This window comes from Lates calcarifer, linkage group LG2 (genome assembly GCF_001640805.2).
Source record: "Lates calcarifer isolate ASB-BC8 linkage group LG2, TLL_Latcal_v3, whole genome shotgun sequence".
NCBI lineage: Eukaryota > Metazoa > Chordata > Actinopteri > Centropomidae > Lates > Lates calcarifer.
This window is the reverse complement of record NC_066834.1, coordinates 20,540,538-20,563,048: the sequence shown is the minus strand read 5'-3', so window position 1 is coordinate 20,563,048 and position 22,511 is coordinate 20,540,538. Positions and strand designations below refer to the sequence as shown.

The window sequence follows — 22,511 nt, the reverse complement described above, 5'->3', positions numbered from 1 at the left end:
TGTCCAAATCCACTCCAAATGGCATAAAACATGCCCCTGAGTGACTTTGAGGTGAAAAATTTGAACCTGAAATTTTGACATTTTTTCACTCCACACCATGACCCGCCGGCTGTCGTAGTCACCAAAAATGGTGGTGTCAACTTTTTCAAAGAATTCACCCAAAACCTGTCCAAATCCACTCCAAATGGCATAAAACATGCCCCTGAGTGACTTTGAGGTGAAAAATTTGAACCTGAAATTTTGACATTTTTTCACTCCACACCATGACCCGCCGGCTGTCGTAGTCACCAAAAATGGTGGTGTCAACTTTTTCAAAGAATTCACCCAAAACCTGTCCAAATCCACTCCAAATGGCATAAAACATGCCCCTGAGTGACTTTGAGGTGAAAAATTTGAACCTGAAATTTTGACATTTTTTCACTCCACACCATGACCCGCCGGCTGTCGCAGTCACCAAAAACGGTGACTTCAAAAATGGTGGTGTCAACTTTTTCAAAGAATTCACCCAAAACCTGTCCAAATCCACTCCAAATGGCATAAAACATGCCCCTGAGTGACTTTGAGGTGAAAAATTTGAACCTGAAATTTTGACATTTTTTCACTCCACACCATGACCCGCCGGCTGTCGTAGTCACCAAAAATGCTGATGGTGGTGTCAACTTTTTCAAAGAATTCACCCAAAACCTGTCCAAATCCACTCCAAATGGCATAAAACATGCCCCTGAGTGACTTTGAGGTGAAAAATTTGAACCTGAAATTTTGACATTTTTTCACTCCACACCATGACCCGCCGGCTGTCGCTAGTCACCAAAAAATGGTGGTGTCAACTTTTTCAAAGAATTCACCCAAAACCTGTCCAAATCCACTCCAAATGGCATAAAACATGCCCCTGAGTGACTTTGAGGTGAAAAATTTGAACCTGAAATTTTGACATTTTTTCACTCCACACCATGACCCGCCGGCTGTCGTAGTCACCAAAAATGGTGGTGTCAACTTTTTCAAAGAATTCACCCAAAACCTGTCCAAATCCACTCCAAATGGCATAAAACATGCCCCTGAGTGACTTTGAGGTGAAAAATTTGAACCTGAAATTTTGACATTTTTCACTCCACACCATGACCCGCCGGCTGTCGTAGTCACCAAAAATGGTGGTGTCAACTTTTTCAAAGAATTCACCCAAAACCTGTCCAAATCCACTCCAAATGGCATAAAACATGCCCCTGAGTGACTTTGAGGTGAAAAATTTGAACCTGAAATTTTGACATTTTTTCACTCCACACCATGACCGCCGGCTGTCGCAGTCACCAAAAATGGTGGTGTCAACTTTTTCAAAGAATTCACCAAAACCTGTCCAAATCCACTCCAAATGGCATAAAACATGCCCCTGAGTGACTTTGAAAAAATTTGAACCTGAAATTTTGACATTTTTTCACTCCACACCATGACCCGCCGGCTGTCGCAGTCACCAAAAACGGTGCTGACTTCAAAAATGGTGGTGTCAACTTTTTCAAAGAATTCACCCAAAACCTGTCCAAATCCACTCCAAATGGCATAAAACATGCCCCTGAGTGACTTTGAGGTGAAAAATTTGAACCTGAAATTTTGACATTTTTTCACTCCACACCATGACCCGCCGGCTGTCGTCAGTCACCAAAAATGGTGGTGTCAACTTTTTCAAAGAATTCACCCAAAACCTGTCCAAATCCACTCCAAATGGCATAAAACATGCCCCTGAGTGACTTTGAGGTGAAAAATTTGAACCTGAAATTTTGACATTTTTTCACTCCACACCATGACCCGCCGGCTGTCGCAGTCACCAAAAACGTGGCTGACTTCAAAAATGGTGGTGTCAACTTTTTCAAAGAATTCACCCAAAACCTGTCCAAATCCACTCCAAATGGCATAAAACATGCCCCTGAGTGACTTTGAGGTGAAAAATTTGAACCTGAAATTTTGACATTTTTTCACTCCACACCATGACCCGCCGGCTGTCGCAGTCACCAAAACGGTGGCTGACTTCAAAAAATGGTGGTGTCAACTTTTTCAAAGAATTCACCCAAAACCTGTCCAAATCCACTCCAAATGGCATAAAACATGCCCCTGAGTGACTTTGAGGTGAAAAATTTGAACCTGAAATTTTGACATTTTTTCACTCCACACCATGACCCGCCGGCTGTCGTCAGTCACCAAAAATGGTGGTGTCAACTTTTTCAAAGAATTCACCCAAAACCTGTCCAAATCCACTCCAAATGGCATAAAACATGCCCCTGAGTGACTTTGAGGTGAAAAATTTGAACCTGAAATTTTGACATTTTTTCACTCCACACCATGACCCGCCGGCTGTCGTAGTCACCAAAAATGGTGGTGTCAACTTTTTCAAAGAATTCACCCAAAACCTGTCCAAATCCACTCCAAATGGCATAAAACATGCCCCTGAGTGACTTTGAGGTGAAAAATTTGAACCTGAAATTTTGACATTTTTTCACTCCACACCATGACCCGCCGGCTGTCGTAGTCACCAAAAATGGTGGTGTCAACTTTTTCAAAGAATTCACCCAAAACCTGTCCAAATCCACTCCAAATGGCATAAAACATGCCCCTGAGTGACTTTGAGGTGAAAAATTTGAACCTGAAATTTTGACATTTTTTCACTCCACACCATGACCCGCCGGCTGTCGCAGTCACCAAAAACGGTGGCTGACTCAAAAATGGTGGTGTCAACTTTTTCAAAGAATTCACCCAAAACCTGTCCAAATCCACTCCAAATGGCATAAAACATGCCCCTGAGTGACTTTGAGGTGAAAAATTTGAACCTGAAATTTTGACATTTTTTCACTCCACACCATGACCCGCCGGCTGTCGCAGTCACCAAAAATGGGATTCATGGTGTCAACTTTTTCAAAGAATTCACCCAAAACCTGTCCAAATCCACTCCAAATGGCATAAAACATGCCCCTGAGTGACTTTGAGGTGAAAAATTTGAACCTGAAATTTTGACATTTTTTCACTCCACACCATGACCCGCCGGCTGTCGTCAGTCACCAAAAAATGGTGGTGTCAACTTTTTCAAAGAATTCACCCAAAACCTGTCCAAATCCACTCCAAATGGCATAAAACATGCCCCTGAGTGACTTTGAGGTGAAAAATTTGAACCTGAAATTTTGACATTTTTTCACTCCACACCATGACCCGCCGGCTGTCGCAGTCACCAAAAACGGTGGCTGACTTCAAAAAATGGTGGTGTCAACTTTTTCAAAGAATTCACCCAAAACCTGTCCAAATCCACTCCAAATGGCATAAAACATGCCCCTGAGTGACTTTGAGGTGAAAAATTTGAACCTGAAATTTTGACATTTTTTCACTCCACACCATGACCCGCCGGCTGTCGTAGTCACCAAAAATGGTGGTGTCAACTTTTTCAAAGAATTCACCCAAAACCTGTCCAAATCCACTCCAAATGGCATAAAACATGCCCCTGAGTGACTTTGAGGTGAAAAATTTGAACCTGAAATTTTGACATTTTTTCACTCCACACCATGACCCGCCGGCTGTCGCAGTCACCAAAAACGTGGCTGACTTCAAAAAATGGTGGTGTCAACTTTTTCAAAGAATTCACCCAAAACCTGTCCAAATCCACTCCAAATGGCATAAAACATGCCCCTGAGTGACTTTGAGGTGAAAAATTTGAACCTGAAATTTTGACATTTTTTCACTCCACACCATGACCCGCCGGCTGTCGCTAGTCACCAAAAATGGTGGTGTCAACTTTTTCAAAGAATTCACCCAAAACCTGTCCAAATCCACTCCAAATGGCATAAAACATGCCCCTGAGTGACTTTGAGGTGAAAAATTTGAACCTGAAATTTTGACATTTTTTCACTCCACACCATGACCCGCCGGCTGTCGCTAGTCACCAAAAATGGTGGTGTCAACTTTTTCAAAGAATTCACCCAAAACCTGTCCAAATCCACTCCAAATGGCATAAAACATGCCCCTGAGTGACTTTGAGGTGAAAAATTTGAACCTGAAATTTTGACATTTTTTCACTCCACACCATGACCCGCCGGCTGTCGCTAGTCACCAAAAATGGTGGTGTCAACTTTTTCAAAGAATTCACCCAAAACCTGTCCAAATCCACTCCAAATGGCATAAAACATGCCCCTGAGTGACTTTGAGGTGAAAAATTTGAACCTGAAATTTTGACATTTTTTCACTCCACACCATGACCCGCCGGCTGTCGTAGTCACCAAAAATGGTGGTGTCAACTTTTTCAAAGAATTCACCCAAAACCTGTCCAAATCCACTCCAAATGGCATAAAACATGCCCCTGAGTGACTTTGAGGTGAAAAATTTGAACCTGAAATTTTGACATTTTTTCACTCCACACCATGACCCGCCGGCTGTCGTAGTCACCAAAAATGGTGGTGTCAACTTTTTCAAAGAATTCACCCAAAACCTGTCCAAATCCACTCCAAATGGCATAAAACATGCCCCTGAGTGACTTTGAGGTGAAAAATTTGAACCTGAAATTTTGACATTTTTTCACTCCACACCATGACCCGCCGGCTGTCGTCAGTCACCAAAAATGGTGGTGTCAACTTTTTCAAAGAATTCACCCAAAACCTGTCCAAATCCACTCCAAATGGCATAAAACATGCCCCTGAGTGACTTTGAGGTGAAAAATTTGAACCTGAAATTTTGACATTTTTTCACTCCACACCATGACCCGCCGGCTGTGCGTACCAACGTCACTCAAAAAATGGTGGTGTCAACTTTTTCAAAGAATTCACCCAAAACCTGTCCAAATCCACTCCAAATGGCATAAAACATGCCCCTGAGTGACTTTGAGGTGAAAAATTTGAACCTGAAATTTTGACATTTTTTCACTCCACACCATGACCCGCCGGCTGTCGCAGTCACCAAAAACGGTGGCTGACTTCAAAAAATGGTGGTGTCAACTTTTTCAAAGAATTCACCCAAAACCTGTCCAAATCCACTCCAAATGGCATAAAACATGCCCCTGAGTGACTTTGAGGTGAAAAATTTGAACCTGAAATTTTGACATTTTTTCACTCCACACCATGACCCGCCGGCTGTCGCTAGTCACCAAAAAATGGTGGTGTCAACTTTTTCAAAGAATTCACCCAAAACCTGTCCAAATCCACTCCAAATGGCATAAAACATGCCCCTGAGTGACTTTGAGGTGAAAAATTTGAACCTGAAATTTTGACATTTTTTCACTCCACACCATGACCCGCCGGCTGTCGCTAGTCACCAAAAATGGTGGTGTCAACTTTTTCAAAGAATTCACCCAAAACCTGTCCAAATCCACTCCAAATGGCATAAAACATGCCCCTGAGTGACTTTGAGGTGAAAAATTTGAACCTGAAATTTTGACATTTTTTCACTCCACACCATGACCCGCCGGCTGTCGCAGTCACCAAAACGGTGGCTGACTCAAAAAATGGTGGTGTCAACTTTTTCAAAGAATTCACCCAAAACCTGTCCAAATCCACTCCAAATGGCATAAAACATGCCCCTGAGTGACTTTGAGGTGAAAAATTTGAAACCTGAAATTTTGACATTTTTTCACTCCACACCATGACCGCCGGCTGTCGCAGTCACCAAAAATGGCTGACTTCAAAAAATGGTGGTGTCAACTTTTTCAAAGAATTCACCCCAAAACCTGTCCAAATCCACTCCAAATGGCATAAAACATGCCCCTGAGTGACTTTGAGGTGAAAAATTTGAACCTGAAATTTTGACATTTTTTCACTCCACACCATGACCGCCGGCTGTCGTAGTCACCAAAAAATGGTGGTGTCAACTTTTTCAAAGAATTCACCCAAAACCTGTCCAAATCCACTCCAAATGGCATAAAACATGCCCCTGAGTGACTTTGAGGTGAAAAATTTGAACCTGAAATTTTGACATTTTTTCACTCCACACCATGACCCGCCGGCTGTCGTAGTCACCAAAAATGGTGGTGTCAACTTTTTCAAAGAATTCACCCAAAACCTGTCCAAATCCACTCCAAATGGCATAAAACATGCCCCTGAGTGACTTTGAGGTGAAAAATTTGAAACCTGAAATTTTTGACATTTTTTCACCTCCACACCATGACCTCGCCGGCTGTCGTCAGTCACCAAAAATGGTTGGTTGTCAACTTTTTCAAAGAATTCACCCAAAACCTGTCCAAATCCACTCCAAATGGCATAAAACATGCCCCTGAGTGACTTTGAGGTGAAAAATTTGAACCTGAAATTTTGACATTTTTTCACTCCACACCATGACCCGCCGGCTGTCGCAGTCACAAAAACGGTGGCTGACTTCAAAAAATGGTGGTGTCAACTTTTTCAAAGAATTCACCCAAAACCTGTCCAAATCCACTCCAAATGGCATAAAACATGCCCCTGAGTGACTTTGAGGTGAAAAATTTGAACCTGAAATTTTGACATTTTTTCACTCCACACCATGACCCGCCGGCTGTCGCAGTCACCAAAAACGGTGGCTGACTTCAAAAAATGGTGGTGTCAACTTTTTCAAAGAATTCACCCAAAACCTGTCCAAATCCACTCCAAATGGCCATAAAACATGCCCCTGAGTGACTTTGAGGTGAAAAATTTGAACCTGAAATTTTGACATTTTTTCACTCCACACCATGACCCGCCGGCTGTCGCAGTCACCAAAAAACGGTGGCTGACTTCAAAAAATGGTGGTGTCAACTTTTTCAAAGAATTCACCCCAAAACCTGTCCAAATCCACTCCAAATGGCATAAAACATGCCCCTGAGTGACTTTGAGGTGAAAAATTTGAACCTGAAATTTTGACATTTTTTCACTCCCACACCATGACCCGCCGGCTGTCGTAGTCACCAAAAATGGTGGTGTCAACTTTTTCAAAGAATTCACCCCAAAACCTGTCCAAATCCACTCCAAATGGCATAAAACATGCCCCTGAGTGACTTTGAGGTGAAAAATTTGAACCTGAAATTTTGACATTTTTTCACTCCACACCATGACCCGCCGGCTGTCGCTAGTCACCAAAAACGGTGGTGATTCAAAAAATGGTGGTGTCAACTTTTTCAAAGAATTCACCCAAAACCTGTCCAAATCCACTCCCAAATGGCATAAAACATGCCCCTGAGTGACTTTGAGGTGAAAAATTTGAACCTGAAATTTTGACATTTTTTCACTCCACACCATGACCCCGCCGGCTGTTCGTAGTCACCAAAAATGGTGGTGTCAACTTTTTCAAAGAATTCACCCAAAACCTGTCCAAATCCACTCCAAATGGCATAAAACATGCCCCTGAGTGACTTTGAGGTGAAAAATTTGAACCTGAAATTTTGACATTTTTTCACTCCACACCATGACCCCGCCGGCTGTCGTAGTCACCAAAAATGGTGGTGTCAACTTTTTCAAAGAATTCACCCAAAACCTGTCCAAATCCACTCCAAATGGCATAAAACATGCCCCTGAGTGACTTTGAGGTGAAAAATTTTGAACCTGAAATTTTGACATTTTTTCACTCCACACCATGACCCGCCGGCTGTCGCAGTCACCAAAAACACTTCAAAAATGGTGGTGTCAACTTTTTCAAAGAATTCACCCAAAACCTGTCCAAATCCACTCCAAATGGCATAAAACATGCCCTGAGTGACTTTGAGGTGAAAAATTTGAACCTGAAATTTTGACATTTTTTCACTCCACCATGACCCGCCGGCTGTCGTAGTCAAAAAATGGTGGTGTCAACTTTTTCAAAGAATTCACCAAACCTGTCCAAATCCACTCCAAATGGCATAAAACATGCCCCTGAGTGACTTTGAGGTGAAAAATTTGAACCTGAAATTTTGACATTTTTTCACTCCACACCATGACCCGCCGGCTGTCGTAGTCACCAAAAATGGTGGTGTCAACTTTTTCAAAGAATTCACCCAAAACCTGTCCAAATCCACTCCAAATGGCATAAAACATGCCCCTGAGTGACTTTGAGGTGAAAAATTTGAACCTGAAATTTTGACATTTTTTCACTCCACACCATGACCCGCCGGCTGTCGCAGTCACCAAAATGGTGACTTCAAAAAATGGTGGTGTCAACTTTTTCAAAGAATTCACCCAAAACCTGTCCAAATCCACTCCAAATGGCATAAAACATGCCCCTGAGTGACTTTGAGGTGAAAAATTTGAACCTGAAATTTTGACATTTTTTCACTCCACACCATGACCCGCCGGCTGTCGTAGTCACCAAAAATGGTGGTGTCAACTTTTTCAAAGAATTCACCAAAACCTGTCCAAATCCACTCCAAATGGCATAAAACATGCCCCTGAGTGACTTTGAGGTGAAAAATTTGAACCTGAAATTTTGACATTTTTTCACTCCACACCATGACCCGCCGGCTGTCGTAGTCACCAAAAAATGGTGGTGTCAACTTTTTCAAAGAATTCACCCAAAACCTGTCCAAATCTCAAATGCATGCCCTGAGTGACTTTGAGGTGAAAAATTTGAACCTGAAATTTTGACATTTTTTCACTCCACACCATGACCCGCCGGCTGTCGCAGTCACCAAAATGGCTGGTGTCAACTTTTTCAAAGAATTCACCCAAAACCTGTCCAAATCCACTCCAAATGGCATAAACATGCCCCTGAGTGACTTTGAGGTGAAAAATTTGAACCTGAAATTTTGACATTTTTTCACTCCACACCATGACCCGCCGGCTGTCGCAGTCACCAAAAATGGTGGGTGTCAACTTTTTCAAAGAATTCACCCAAAACCTGTCCAAATCCACTCCAAATGGCATAAAACATGCAAATTTGAACCTGAAATTTTGACATTTTTCACTCCACACCATGACCCGCCGGCTGTCGCAGTCACCAAAACGACTTCAAAAATGGTGGTGTCAACTTTTTCAAAGAATTCACCCAAAACCTGTCCAAATCCACTCCAAATGGCATAAAACATGCCCCTGAGTGACTTTGAGGTGAAAAATTTGAACCTGAAATTTTGACATTTTTTCCTCCACACCATGACCCGCCGGCTGTCGTAGTCACCAAAAATGGTGGTGTCAACTTTTTCAAAGAATTCACCCAAAACCTGTCCAAATCCACTCCAAATGGCATAAAACATGCCCCTGAGTGACTTTGAATTTGAAAAAATTTTGACCTGAATTTTGACATTTTTCACTCCACCCCCGCCGGCTGTCGTTTCAAAAAATGGTGGTGTCAACTTTTTCAAAGAATTCACAAAAACCTGTCCAAATCCACTCCAAATGGCATAAAACATGCCCCTGAGTGACTTTGAGGTGAAAATTTGAACCTGAAATTTTGACATTTTTTCACTCCACACCATGACCCGCCGGCTGTCGTAGTCACCAAAAATGGTGGTGTCAACTTTTTCCACCCAAAACCTGTCCAAATCCACTCCAAATGGCATAAAACATGCCCTGAGTGACTTTGAGGTGAAAAATTTGAACCTGAAATTTTGACATTTTTTCACTCCACACCATGAAGTCACCAAAAAATGGTGGTGTCAACTTTTTCAAAGAATTCACCCAAAACCTGTCCAAATCCACTCCAAATGGCATAAAACATGCCCCTGAGTGACTTTGAGGTGAAAAATTTGAACCTGAAATTTTGACATTTTTTCACTCCACACCATGACCCGCCGGCTGTCGCAGTCACCAAAAACGACTTCAAAAAATGGTGGTGTCAACTTTTTCAAAGAATTCACCCAAAACCTGTCCAAATCCACCCAAATGGCATAAAACATGCCCCTGAGTGACTTTGAGGTGAAAAATTTGAACCTGAAATTTTGACATTTTTTCACTCCACACCATGACCCCCGGCTGTCGTAGTCACCAAAAACGGTGGTGGTGTCAACTTTTTCAAAGAATTCACCCAAAACCTGTCCAAATCCACTCCAAATGGCATAAAACATGCCCCTGAGTGACTTTGAGGTGAAAAATTTGAACCTGAAATTTTGACATTTTTTCACTCCACACCATGACCCGCCGGCTGTCGCAGTCACCAAAAAACCAAAAAATGGTGGTGTCAACTTTTTCAAAGAATTCACCCAAAACCTGTCCAAATCCACTCCAAATGGCATAAAACATGCCCCTGAGTGACTTTGAGGTGAAAAATTTGAACCTGAAATTTTGACATTTTTTCACTCACACCATGACCCGCCGGCTGTCGTAGTCACCAAAAATGGTGGTGTCAACTTTTTCAAAGAATTCACCCAAAACCTGTCCAAATCCACTCCAAATGGCATAAAACATGCCCCTGAGTGACTTTGAGGTGAAAAATTTGAACCTGAAATTTTGACATTTTTTCACTCCACACCATGACCCGCCGGCTGTCGTAGTCACCAAAAATGGTGGTGTCAACTTTTTCAAAGAATTCACCCAAAACCTGTCCAAATCCACTCCAAATGGCATAAAACATGCCCCTGAGTGACTTTGAGGTGAAAAATTTGAACCTGAAATTTTGACATTTTTTCACTCCACACCATGACCCGCCGGCTGTCGCAGTCACCAAAAATGGTGGTGTCAACTTTTTCAAAGAATTCACCCAAAACCTGTCCAAATCCACTCCAAATGGCATAAAACATGCCCCTGAGTGACTTTGAGGTGAAAAATTTGAACCTGAAATTTTGACATTTTTTCACTCCACACCATGACCCGCCGGCTGTCGTAGTCACCAAAAATGGTGAACAACTTTTTCAAAGAATTCACCCAAAACCTGTCCAAATCCACTCCAAATGGCATAAAACATGCCCCTGAGTGACTTTGAGGTGAAAAATTTGAACCTGAAATTTTGACATTTTTTCACTCCACACCATGACCCGCCGGCTGTCGCAGTCACCAAAAATGGCTGACTTCAAAAAATGGTGGTGTCAACTTTTTCAAAGAATTCACCCAAAACCTGTCCAAATCCACTCCAAATGGCATAAAACATGCCCCTGAGTGACTTTGAGGTGAAAAATTTGAACCTGAAATTTTGACATTTTTTCACTCCACACCATGACCCGCCGGCTGTCGTCACCAACACTTCAAAAATGGTGGTGTCAACTTTTTCAAAGAATTCACCCAAAACCTGTCCAAATCCACTCCAAATGGCATAAAACATGCCCCTGAGTGACTTTGAGGTGAAAAATTTGAACCTGAAATTTTGACATTTTTTCACTCCACACCATGACCCCGCCGGCTGTCGCAGTCACCAAAAACAGTGGCTGACTTCAAAAAATGGTGGTGTCAACTTTTTCAAAGAATTCACCCAAAACCTGTCCAAATCCACTCCAAATGGCCATAAAAACATGCCCCTGAGTGACTTTGAGGTGAAAAATTTGAACCTGAAATTTTGACATTTTTTTCACTCCACACCATGACCCGCCGGCTGTCGTAGTCACCAAAAATGGTGGTGTCAACTTTTTCAAAGAATTCACCCAAAACCTGTCCAAATCCACTCCAAATGGCATAAAACATGCCCCTGAGTGACTTTGAGGTGAAAAATTTGAACCTGAAATTTTGACATTTTTTCACTCCACACCATGACCCGCCGGCTGTCGCAGTCACCAAAAACGGTGCTTCAAAAATGGTGGTGTCAACTTTTTCAAAGAATTCACCCAAAACCTGTCCAAATCCACTCCAAATGGCATAAAACATGCCCCTGAGTGACTTTGAGGTGAAAAATTTGAACCTGAAATTTTGACATTTTTTCACTCCACACCATGACCCGCCGGCTGTCGCTAGTCACCAAAAATGGTGGTGTCAACTTTTTCAAAGAATTCACCCAAAACCTGTCCAAATCCACTCCAAATGGCATAAAACATGCCCCTGAGTGACTTTGAGGTGAAAAATTTGAACCTGAAATTTTGACATTTTTTCACTCCACACCATGACCCGCCGGCTGTTCGTCAGTCACCAAAAAATGGTGGTGTCAACTTTTTCAAAGAATTCACCCAAAACCTGTCCAAATCCACTCCAAATGGCATAAAACATGCCCCTGAGTGACTTTGAGGTGAAAAATTTGAACCTGAAATTTTGACATTTTTTCACTCCCACACCATGACCCGCCGGCTGTCGTAGTCACCAAAAAATGGTGGTGTCAACTTTTTCAAAGAATTCACCCAAAACCTGTCCAAATCCACTCCAAATGGCATAAAACATGCCCCTGAGTGACTTTGAGGTGAAAAATTTGAACCTGAAATTTTGACATTTTTTCACTCCACACCATGACCCGCCGGCTGTCGTAGTCACCAAAAATGGTGGTGTCAACTTTTTCAAAGAATTCACCCAAAACCTGTCCAAATCCACTCCAAATGGCATAAAACATGCCCCTGAGTGACTTTGAGGTGAAAAATTTGAACCTGAAATTTTGACATTTTTTCACTCCACACCATGACCCGCCGGCTGTCGCAGTCACCAAAAACGGTGGCTGACTTCAAAAAATGGTGGTGTCAACTTTTTCAAAGAATTCACCCAAAACCTGTCCAAATCCACTCCAAATGGCATAAAACATGCCCCTGAGTGACTTTGAGGTGAAAAATTTGAACCTGAAATTTTGACATTTTTTCACTCCACACCATGACCCGCCGGCTGTCGTAGTCACCAAAAATGGTGGTGTCAACTTTTTCAAAGAATTCACCCAAAACCTGTCCAAATCCACTCCAAATGGCATAAAACATGCCCCTGAGTGACTTTGAGGTGAAAAATTTGAACCTGAAATTTTGACATTTTTTCACTCCACACCATGACCCGCCGGCTGTCGTAGTCACCAAAAATGGTGGTGTCAACTTTTTCAAAGAATTCACCCAAAACCTGTCCAAATCCACTCCAAATGGCATAAAACATGCCCCTGAGTGACTTTGAGGTGAAAAATTTGAACCTGAAATTTTGACATTTTTTCACTCCACACCATGACCCGCCGGCTGTCGTAGTCACCAAAAATGGTGGTGTCAACTTTTTCAAAGAATTCACCCAAAACCTGTCCAAATCCACTCCAAATGGCATAAAACATGCCCCTGAGTGACTTTGAGGTGAAAAATTTGAACCTGAAATTTTGACATTTTTTCACTCCACACCATGACCCGCCGGCTGTCGTAGTCACCAAAAATGGTGGTGTCAACTTTTTCAAAGAATTCACCCAAAACCTGTCCAAATCCACTCCAAATGGCATAAAACATGCCCCTGAGTGACTTTGAGGTGAAAAATTTGAACCTGAAATTTTGACATTTTTTCACTCCACACCATGACCCGCCGGCTGTCGCAGTCACCAAAAACGGTGGCTGACTTCAAAAAATGGTGGTGTCAACTTTTTCAAAGAATTCACCCAAAACCTGTCCAAATCCACTCCAAATGGCATAAAACATGCCCCTGAGTGACTTTGAGGTGAAAAATTTGAACCTGAAATTTTGACATTTTTTCACTCCACACCATGACCCGCCGGCTGTCGCAGTCACCAAAAACGTGGCTGACTTCAAAAATGGTGGTGTCAACTTTTTCAAAGAATTCACCCAAAACCTGTCCAAATCCACTCCAAATGGCATAAAACATGCCCCTGAGTGACTTTGAGGTGAAAAATTTGAACCTGAAATTTTGACATTTTTTCACTCCACACCATGACCCGCCGGCTGTCGTAGTCACCAAAAATGGTGGTGTCAACTTTTTCAAAGAATTCACCCAAAACCTGTCCAAATCCACTCCAAATGGCATAAAACATGCCCCTGAGTGACTTTGAGGTGAAAAATTTGAACCTGAAATTTTGACATTTTTTCACTCCACACCATGACCCGCCGGCTGTCGCTAGTCACCAAAAACGGTGGCTGACTCAAAAAATGGTGGTGTCAACTTTTTCAAAGAATTCACCCAAAACCTGTCCAAATCCACTCCAAATGGCATAAAACATGCCCCTGAGTGACTTTGAGGTGAAAAATTTGAACCTGAAATTTTGACATTTTTTCACTCCACACCATGACCCGCCGGCTGTCGTAGTCACCAAAAATGGTGGTGTCAACTTTTTCAAAGAATTCACCCAAAACCTGTCCAAATCCACTCCAAATGGCATAAAACATGCCCCTGAGTGACTTTGAGGTGAAAAATTTGAACCTGAAATTTTGACATTTTTTCACTCCACACCATGACCCGCCGGCTGTCGCAGTCACCAAAAACGGTGCTGACTTCAAAAAATGGTGGTGTCAACTTTTTCAAAGAATTCACCCAAAACCTGTCCAAATCCACTCCAAATGGCATAAAACATGCCCCTGAGTGACTTTGAGGTGAAAAATTTGAACCTGAAATTTTGACATTTTTTCACTCCACACCATGACCCGCCGGCTGTCGCAGTCACCAAAAACGGTGGCTGACTTCAAAAAATGGTGGTGTCAACTTTTTCAAAGAATTCACCCAAAACCTGTCCAAATCCACTCCAAATGGCATAAAACATGCCCCTGAGTGACTTTGAGGTGAAAAATTTGAACCTGAAATTTTGACATTTTTTCACTCCACACCATGACCCGCCGGCTGTCGTAGTCACCAAAAATGGTGGTGTCAACTTTTTCAAAGAATTCACCCAAAACCTGTCCAAATCCACTCCAAATGGCATAAAACATGCCCCTGAGTGACTTTGAGGTGAATAATTTGAACCTGAAATTTTGACATTTTTTCACTCCACACCATGACCCGCCGGCTGTCGCAGTCACCAAAAACGGTGGCTGACTTCAAAAAATGGTGGTGTCAACTTTTTCAAAGAATTCACCCAAAACCTGTCCAAATCCACTCCAAATGGCATAAAACATGCCCCTGAGTGACTTTGAGGTGAAAAATTTGAACCTGAAATTTTGACATTTTTTCACTCCACACCATGACCCGCCGGCTGTCGCAGTCACCAAAAATGGTGGTGTCAACTTTTTCAAAGAATTCACCCAAAACCTGTCCAAATCCACTCCAAATGGCATAAAACATGCCCCTGAGTGACTTTGAGGTGAAAAATTTGAACCTGAAATTTTGACATTTTTTCACTCCACACCATGACCCGCCGGCTGTCGCAGTCACCAAAAACGGTGGCTGACTTCAAAAAATGGTGGTGTCAACTTTTTCAAAGAATTCACCCAAAACCTGTCCAAATCCACTCCAAATGGCATAAAACATGCCCCTGAGTGACTTTGAGGTGAAAAATTTGAACCTGAAATTTTGACATTTTTTCACTCCACACCATGACCCGCCGGCTGTCGCAGTCACCAAAAACGGTGGCTGACTTCAAAAAATGGTGGTGTCAACTTTTTCAAAGAATTCACCCAAAACCTGTCCAAATCCACTCCAAATGGCATAAAACATGCCCCTGAGTGACTTTGAGGTGAAAAATTTGAACCTGAAATTTTGACATTTTTTCACTCCACACCATGACCCGCCGGCTGTCGTAGTCACCAAAAATGGTGGTGTCAACTTTTTCAAAGAATTCACCCAAAACCTGTCCAAATCCACTCCAAATGGCATAAAACATGCCCCTGAGTGACTTTGAGGTGAAAAATTTGAACCTGAAATTTTGACATTTTTTCACTCCACACCATGACCCGCCGGCTGTCGTAGTCACCAAAAATGGTGGTGTCAACTTTTTCAAAGAATTCACCCAAAACCTGTCCAAATCCACTCCAAATGGCATAAAACATGCCCCTGAGTGACTTTGAGGTGAATAATTTGAACCTGAAATTTTGACATTTTTTCACTCCACACCATGACCCGCCGGCTGTCGCAGTCACCAAAAAATGGTGGTGTCAACTTTTTCAAAGAATTCACCCAAAACCTGTCCAAATCCACTCCAAATGGCATAAAACATGCCCCTGAGTGACTTTGAGGTGAAAAATTTGAACCTGAAATTTTGACATTTTTTCACTCCACACCATGACCCGCCGGCTGTCGCAGTCACCAAAAACGGTGGCTGACTTCAAAAAATGGTGGTGTCAACTTTTTCAAAGAATTCACCCAAAACCTGTCCAAATCCACTCCAAATGGCATAAAACATGCCCCTGAGTGACTTTGAGGTGAAAAATTTGAACCTGAAATTTTGACATTTTTTCACTCCACACCATGACCCGCCGGCTGTCGCAGTCACCAAAAACGTGGCTGACTTCAAAAAATGGTGGTGTCAACTTTTTCAAAGAATTCACCCAAAACCTGTCCAAATCCACTCCAAATGGCATAAAACATGCCCCTGAGTGACTTTGAGGTGAAAAATTTGAACCTGAAATTTTGACATTTTTTCACTCCACACCATGACCCGCCGGCTGTCGCAGTCACCAAAAAATGGTGGTGTCAACTTTTTCAAAGAATTCACCCAAAACCTGTCCAAATCCACTCCAAATGGCATAAAACATGCCCCTGAGTGACTTTGAGGTGAAAAATTTGAACCTGAAATTTTGACATTTTTTCACTCCACACCATGACCTGCCGGCTGTCACAGTCACCAAAAACTGTGATGTCAGCTTTTTCAAATAATTCACCCAAAACCTGTCTAAATCCACTCCTAATACACAAACCTCAACAATTACAGACGCCCAGTCAGGTCTGCAATCAGAAACAGCGGCTTTTCTTTGAGTTGTTTTTTTCCCTCTTAGAAACAGAAGCCAGTCCACACAGATGTAATGGACTTCGTGCTTGCCTGGTTGTCCTTGGCATTAGAGTTTGCACCCTCCAGATAAATTGACATTTTGTGAAATAAGGAGGAATGTTTTTCAGGCGCACCTCCTGGGGTGAAAGACTTGATTGAACCCCTCTGCCCCCTCTTTTCTCCACAGCTAGCATGGCTCTCTTTATAATAGACATTTACTTTTTACTTTCATTAATATTACTATTCGTTACCACTGCCTTGTTTTTTTTACTTGGCTCTGTTATTGTAGAGATCCTTAATCCCGGTATGTATTTCATTTCATGCCATTTAAGGTGCAACTCCTGCTCTTAATAAATCAGCAGGAAAAAAAATGTCAGTTGTAATATGGTCTTAAAGCTGATATTTCAATCAATGACTGCATTACATTTTACTGTGGCTTGAAATATTTTCAGCATCTCTGCAACAAACGAGCATGAGCACGAGCTGTTTGACTGTACATGGATAAGCCTCCAGTGTAATGATCAGAGAAGGAGAGAGCTGCTCTCTCACCTCTTGTTTCTGTCTATCTACAGCCATCTGATTAAGAGTAATATATATGTATATATTATTATTATATATGGAGCTGGAGGTCCTGCGTTACACCAACAGGATTTCCAGTGAAGCCTACAAAATGGTGAGATAGACATGCTCATATCGGTATATTTTCAAATTTCAAAGAATAAAATAAAGGAATAGAAAAAAATGGAAAGTTCAGAGCTTGAAATTGATCCTCTGAGGCTATAAACTGTTTAAATGCCATCAATTTAAACTTTATCCTGTAGCTTAGAGCCTAGCAGTTAACTGAGATAGCCTTTGACCAATAAGCTGTAACATTAAAGCATCATTTAACTTATGCACAGGATTTAACTTTATTACTTGCATAATCTTCAGGGATTGAGGAGTGGGCTCTGAAATCACTCAGTGTGAGAGTTCAATTTTGTGTTTTTCCCAGCTGTTACAAATGTGATTATTAGTCTTAGTTTTCAGACATGTTTTTACCCATTTTTTTCTAAGTCCACTCATTTCAGAAGATCTTCAGTTACGATATTCCCCATAGGTGCCCACTAAAAACAAATCCCTAAATCAGCAAGTGTGTGTGAGCATTCTCACTGACTTTTGAACTCTATGCCCCCTTGCATCAATGCTGCAGATTATGCTTGAGGCAATAACCCATACAATTCATAATGTTATTTTAAACGTGGAGATGACATGGGAAGTTCAAAAGCATCACATAAACAAAGGAGAGAACAAGAAACTTGGAAGAAAAACTCAGCAGGTATTACAGGTGTTCAGTAGAAATAAAATTATTTACCCACTTCATTTGCTGTTTCGCATATAAACTTTGTGTGAACAGCAAAAATGCAATGAAACTCCATTAAATGTCACATGAGTGCAACATGCACAGAAATGATAATGAGTGCTTGGTGCTTTGTGCATAGGGTGGACATTGAGAACAATTTCAAAAGAGTCAGTAACAGGTTTACACAGAAAGTAAAGCTAAATTTGCTAACAAAATATAACCAAATTTATTCACTGTAGGTCATGAAGAATGTGAAACAGACAGAAAGACTATGAAATGGAGAGGTCTAGTCTAATAAGTGTCCCATTTATTTGTCGGTTCAAACGGAACAAACTGAAAAGCTTCACAGTCCTGTAATGACACTGGTCCATTGTGCTTTACTTAATGTGCTAGGTATATAGAAAAGCTTAAGAGACTGGAAGCAAAACACAAAAAGAGAGTAATTTATGTTTGTTTGTCCCTGTCAGTTATGCTCATTTGCCTTTTCTGTGTTAGAGGAACCAGGAAACATAGCCTTATGCAGTCTTCTGATGCTGTTAAGATCCTGAATGTGTTTGATGTGCTTGACCGAGCGATTAAAGAATGACTGTGAAATTAATTCTTAAAAAGCATGGAGTCAGGCAGAGGTCAGTGAAAGTCCTTCTGCTAATTATTGTTTTCTCTGATCACTGCTGTGCTGAAATTGTTTAGTTTCCTTTTTCCAGCCTGTTCCAGCATTACTGCTACACTAAAGGAGGGATGCGTACCCCTGCATCTGTGGAAAGTATGCTTTTTCAATTAATTCTTCATTTTATTTCTTACTTTGCTTCTTACTCTAATTTCTTTCTTAATATCTTGCTTAATTGATTAATTACACACCAGTTAAAAAAATAAAATAAATAGTATGTATATATATAAAGCAGAATATATATATATATATATATATATAAAGCAGAATTTAGGATTTGGGGGAAATGGCACTCTGTAACCCTGCTGAATCCAGGGTGTCTTGTCAGCCAAAACAAACCATGTTCACTTAAACACTACATCATCCTCCTCTCTGTTGTAGTGTTACTGCCATCACTGTGGGTGAAGAATTTTGAAACGCTGCTGCTAATCATGCTCTGGCCTTTTGTATTAAAGGTCATGTTTAATGAGTGTCTCCTGGGGATTAATGGTTGAGGGTGCAAGTTATTTTACTGTTTAAACTAAGAGAATGCTGTACTGAAATACAGTATTTAATTCAGGTTGTTTTAATAGTGGCTTAATATAAGTTACATTAAATGCAATTACAATTAAATGCAATGTAGTTGCACAATGTTAAATGCATTGTGTTCAACACCAGGAGCAATAATTCCTCAGTCCTCCATTACGGCAATGCCAGGGCTCCAAATGACAAGACAATTATGGATGGAGACATGTGGTGAGTAGCTCTCAGCAGTTTTTAGAAGCGAGCACTTCATGGTACTGGCTTGTAACTCACAGATTCTCCCAAGGGGGGAGCTGTTGTGTCATTGTCAGACCAATTCCCAACATCCTCTGTGTAACAATCTTTCATGCAGTGTCTCTAAATGGCATTGTTACTGTTCTGCTTAAGTTGTGATCTTCAGTGTTGTAAGTTATTGAAAGACATTTTAGATACAATCCCAGAGCAGTTTGGGAATATATTTGACTCAGTTAGTTCTGATATTATGCCCTGTGCAGCCTGTTCAACATGGGTGGAGAGTACTACTGCTACACATCAGACATCACCTGCTCCTTCCCAGCCAACGTCAAGTTCACTCCATACCAGAGGGCCATCTACAAGGCTGTCCTCAAATCCTCCCAAGCGGTCATGGCTGCCATCAGACCAGGTTATCAACTTTTAGTCAGTTTAACTATTGACCTCAGATTACTGTCCTATGAAAAGTAAAGTGAGGAAAAGTACCTAAAAGTTATCTTCTACCCTCATATGTACTACCAGCAATGGGTTAACTGCTAATTGTTTTGTTGCAGGTTATAGTCATCTTTTTTTTTGTCATAAAGTACAAGCCATAGCAATGACCACTGTGAGGACTGGAGTCATAGCAATGACCTCTGTGAGGACTGAAGCCATAGCAATGACCACTGTGATGGCATTTGACTTAAAGTAACATTTCGTTCTAAACTACACCTTTTAAAGTAAATCATAAACCTGGTCTGAGATTGATACCTACACCTTAAGGAGCTTTTTGGGCTTAAAATATCAACATACTGTTTGTACTAAGGTGTGAAGTGGACTGACATGCACTGCCTGGCCGATTGGGTTCACCTGGAGGAGCTGGTGAAGATCGGCATCCTGAATGGCAGCATGGAGGACATGATGAAGGTCCACCTGGGCTCCGTCTTCATGCCCCACAGCCTGGGACACCTGCTGGGCATTGATGTGCATGATGTGGGAGGCTACCCTGAGGTGAGAACAGAGGAGTTAAATTCTGAGATTGCTCACATCAAAAACTTCCGGCAGACAGAAGAAGAAGAAAACACACTCCCGTCCCTCCAATATTGATGTGTCACCAATAATAGAGAACAAAAAGAGGTCAAGCTGTAGGAACAAGTTCAGGATGAGTTGTATGTTGTATGGACTCTGGACACAGATGGTGTCGGGTTTTGTTGTTATGCACTTCTGATAGTGCTGAGTGTTCATCAGCAGAAAGTGTGAGGCACGGTGTTGCTGCATGTAAATGAAGTGATCAGTCTGTCATTACAGATGAATGTCACTTTTACTGAAACTACCCAACAGTATAGCTTGTCAACAATACTGTCGACTAGTTTCAGTAAGACTGACATTATTCATCTCTAATCACAGAATGAAGTAGTATTTTCTTTCCTCCTTGTCTCAATTTAAAGTTTTAAGTATTGACCCTAAAGTCTATCAATGAGCCTGCACTGATAAATAGCACTGATAAATATTCTGATGCAGGAGCCTGGTGCCTAATGCCTGGTGCAGGAGAGGATGGTCCTCACCGTGGAGCCCGGCATATACTTCATCAACCACCTGCTTGACCAGGCCCTTGCCAACCCTGTCCAGAGCTGCTTCATCAACCAAGTGCTGGCTCGCTTCCGTGGCTTTGGAGGGGTCAGTTTGCTGCCACTGTTTTATTTGGTGTTTGTCAGGTTGGATTCACGAGAGGTGGTTGAGATAAGACAAAGAAGTTTTTTTCAGGGAGAAATGCTACTAACATTCTCAGCATTCTACATAGTGTGGTTTTCCTTGTCCTTTAACCACCTATAGCTGTCTGTAGTCTGCTGCTTTAGATGTGGATTTGTAGGTGTCAAAGTCTCTCACTGCAGGATGAAGAGAAAGTCTTGGAATATTGTGGTGTACAGAATGTTCCATGTATGGTTTTTACTTTCTTGGAATGTCTGAAGTTTTACATACTCCAGTCTTTGGGTTCATGTTTAGGTTAATAGCCAAGAACATACATTTGTTAATATAAATCTGTAGGTGTTAGAGATAAGGGCCTTCCCTCCCTTCTCTCTGTTTCTTGGAAAAATTAGGTCATTGAGTGAGATCCCGATGTCTTGCTATAAATCATAAAGACAACTAACATATATATATATTGATGTTTAGAGAGATCCATATTGGCTTGGATCCTCTCACAGGCTACCGCGGTGCTTGTCTTGATGTTGAACTTCTTTGTAATAAACTACTATATACAAGAAAGACAGTGTCAGAGGAGATCTTCTCTTCATCATCTTCACAACAACACCATCAAATATACCACAATATCATGGAAATGTTCCACTGTATTTCAGATGGGGAAATCAGAGAATTTAAATTCTAAAAAGAAGTCAACAGATTTTTCACTATTCAGTATATTAAGTCTTATGTGTGTTTTACATTTTTACATCAACTGACGTTGTCTTTCAACATCTCCCGCTTCAATTATAGCATGTTGAACTAACTACTATGTCACTGCTGTTTGTAGGTTCGCATTGAAGATGACATCGCAGTGACAGCGAATGGCATAGAGCTGCTGACCTGTCTCCCTCGCACTGTAGAGGAGACTGAGGCTTTCATGGTCGACTCTCCAAAAACCCTCAGCCCTGTCATCAGCAGTGAGAAACTCTGAATGACATCTACTCATAAAGTCTGTGCTGTGTGAAATATGACGTTTCATAGAGTATCTTTCTGAAGGTTTTATAATGTTTTGAAAAAGGTGATAAATATTAGTCACTTTGTTGGATCACATCTACCTCAGTACACTAACAGAGTTCATTTCTGTGACTCCAGAGAAAAGGAATTCATTAATTTTTTTTTTAAAATAATTCTTATTTTTCTATTTTCCTCTTTGTAAACACTGTGAAATTAAATCAAATATTGTCATTTGAAACTGTGTGCAGCAGATTGTTTATTTGTTTATTTATTGGTATTTTATAGGAAAGACAATTATTGCAAATCAATACATCCAGGACTACAAAGTTTCTATGAAACACATAACTAGAGAGCATCTGGTGCATTTTTTGTCACTCTTCTTGAATGTTCCTGGCAAAATCAGTAATAATGCAGTCATGTTGGTAGATGCAGAATTGTTATTTCTTTCATAGATTTACTGCCTTGCATTTTGAG

General features: G+C 41.3%; 1 pseudogene; it reads left to right on the top strand.

Moving 5' to 3' along the window:
* LOC108879316 (xaa-Pro dipeptidase-like) overlaps positions 1–22,031 on the top strand; it is a 69,073-nt pseudogene extending 47,042 nt beyond the window's left edge.
* Positions 22,032–22,511: the final 480 nt, after the last annotated feature.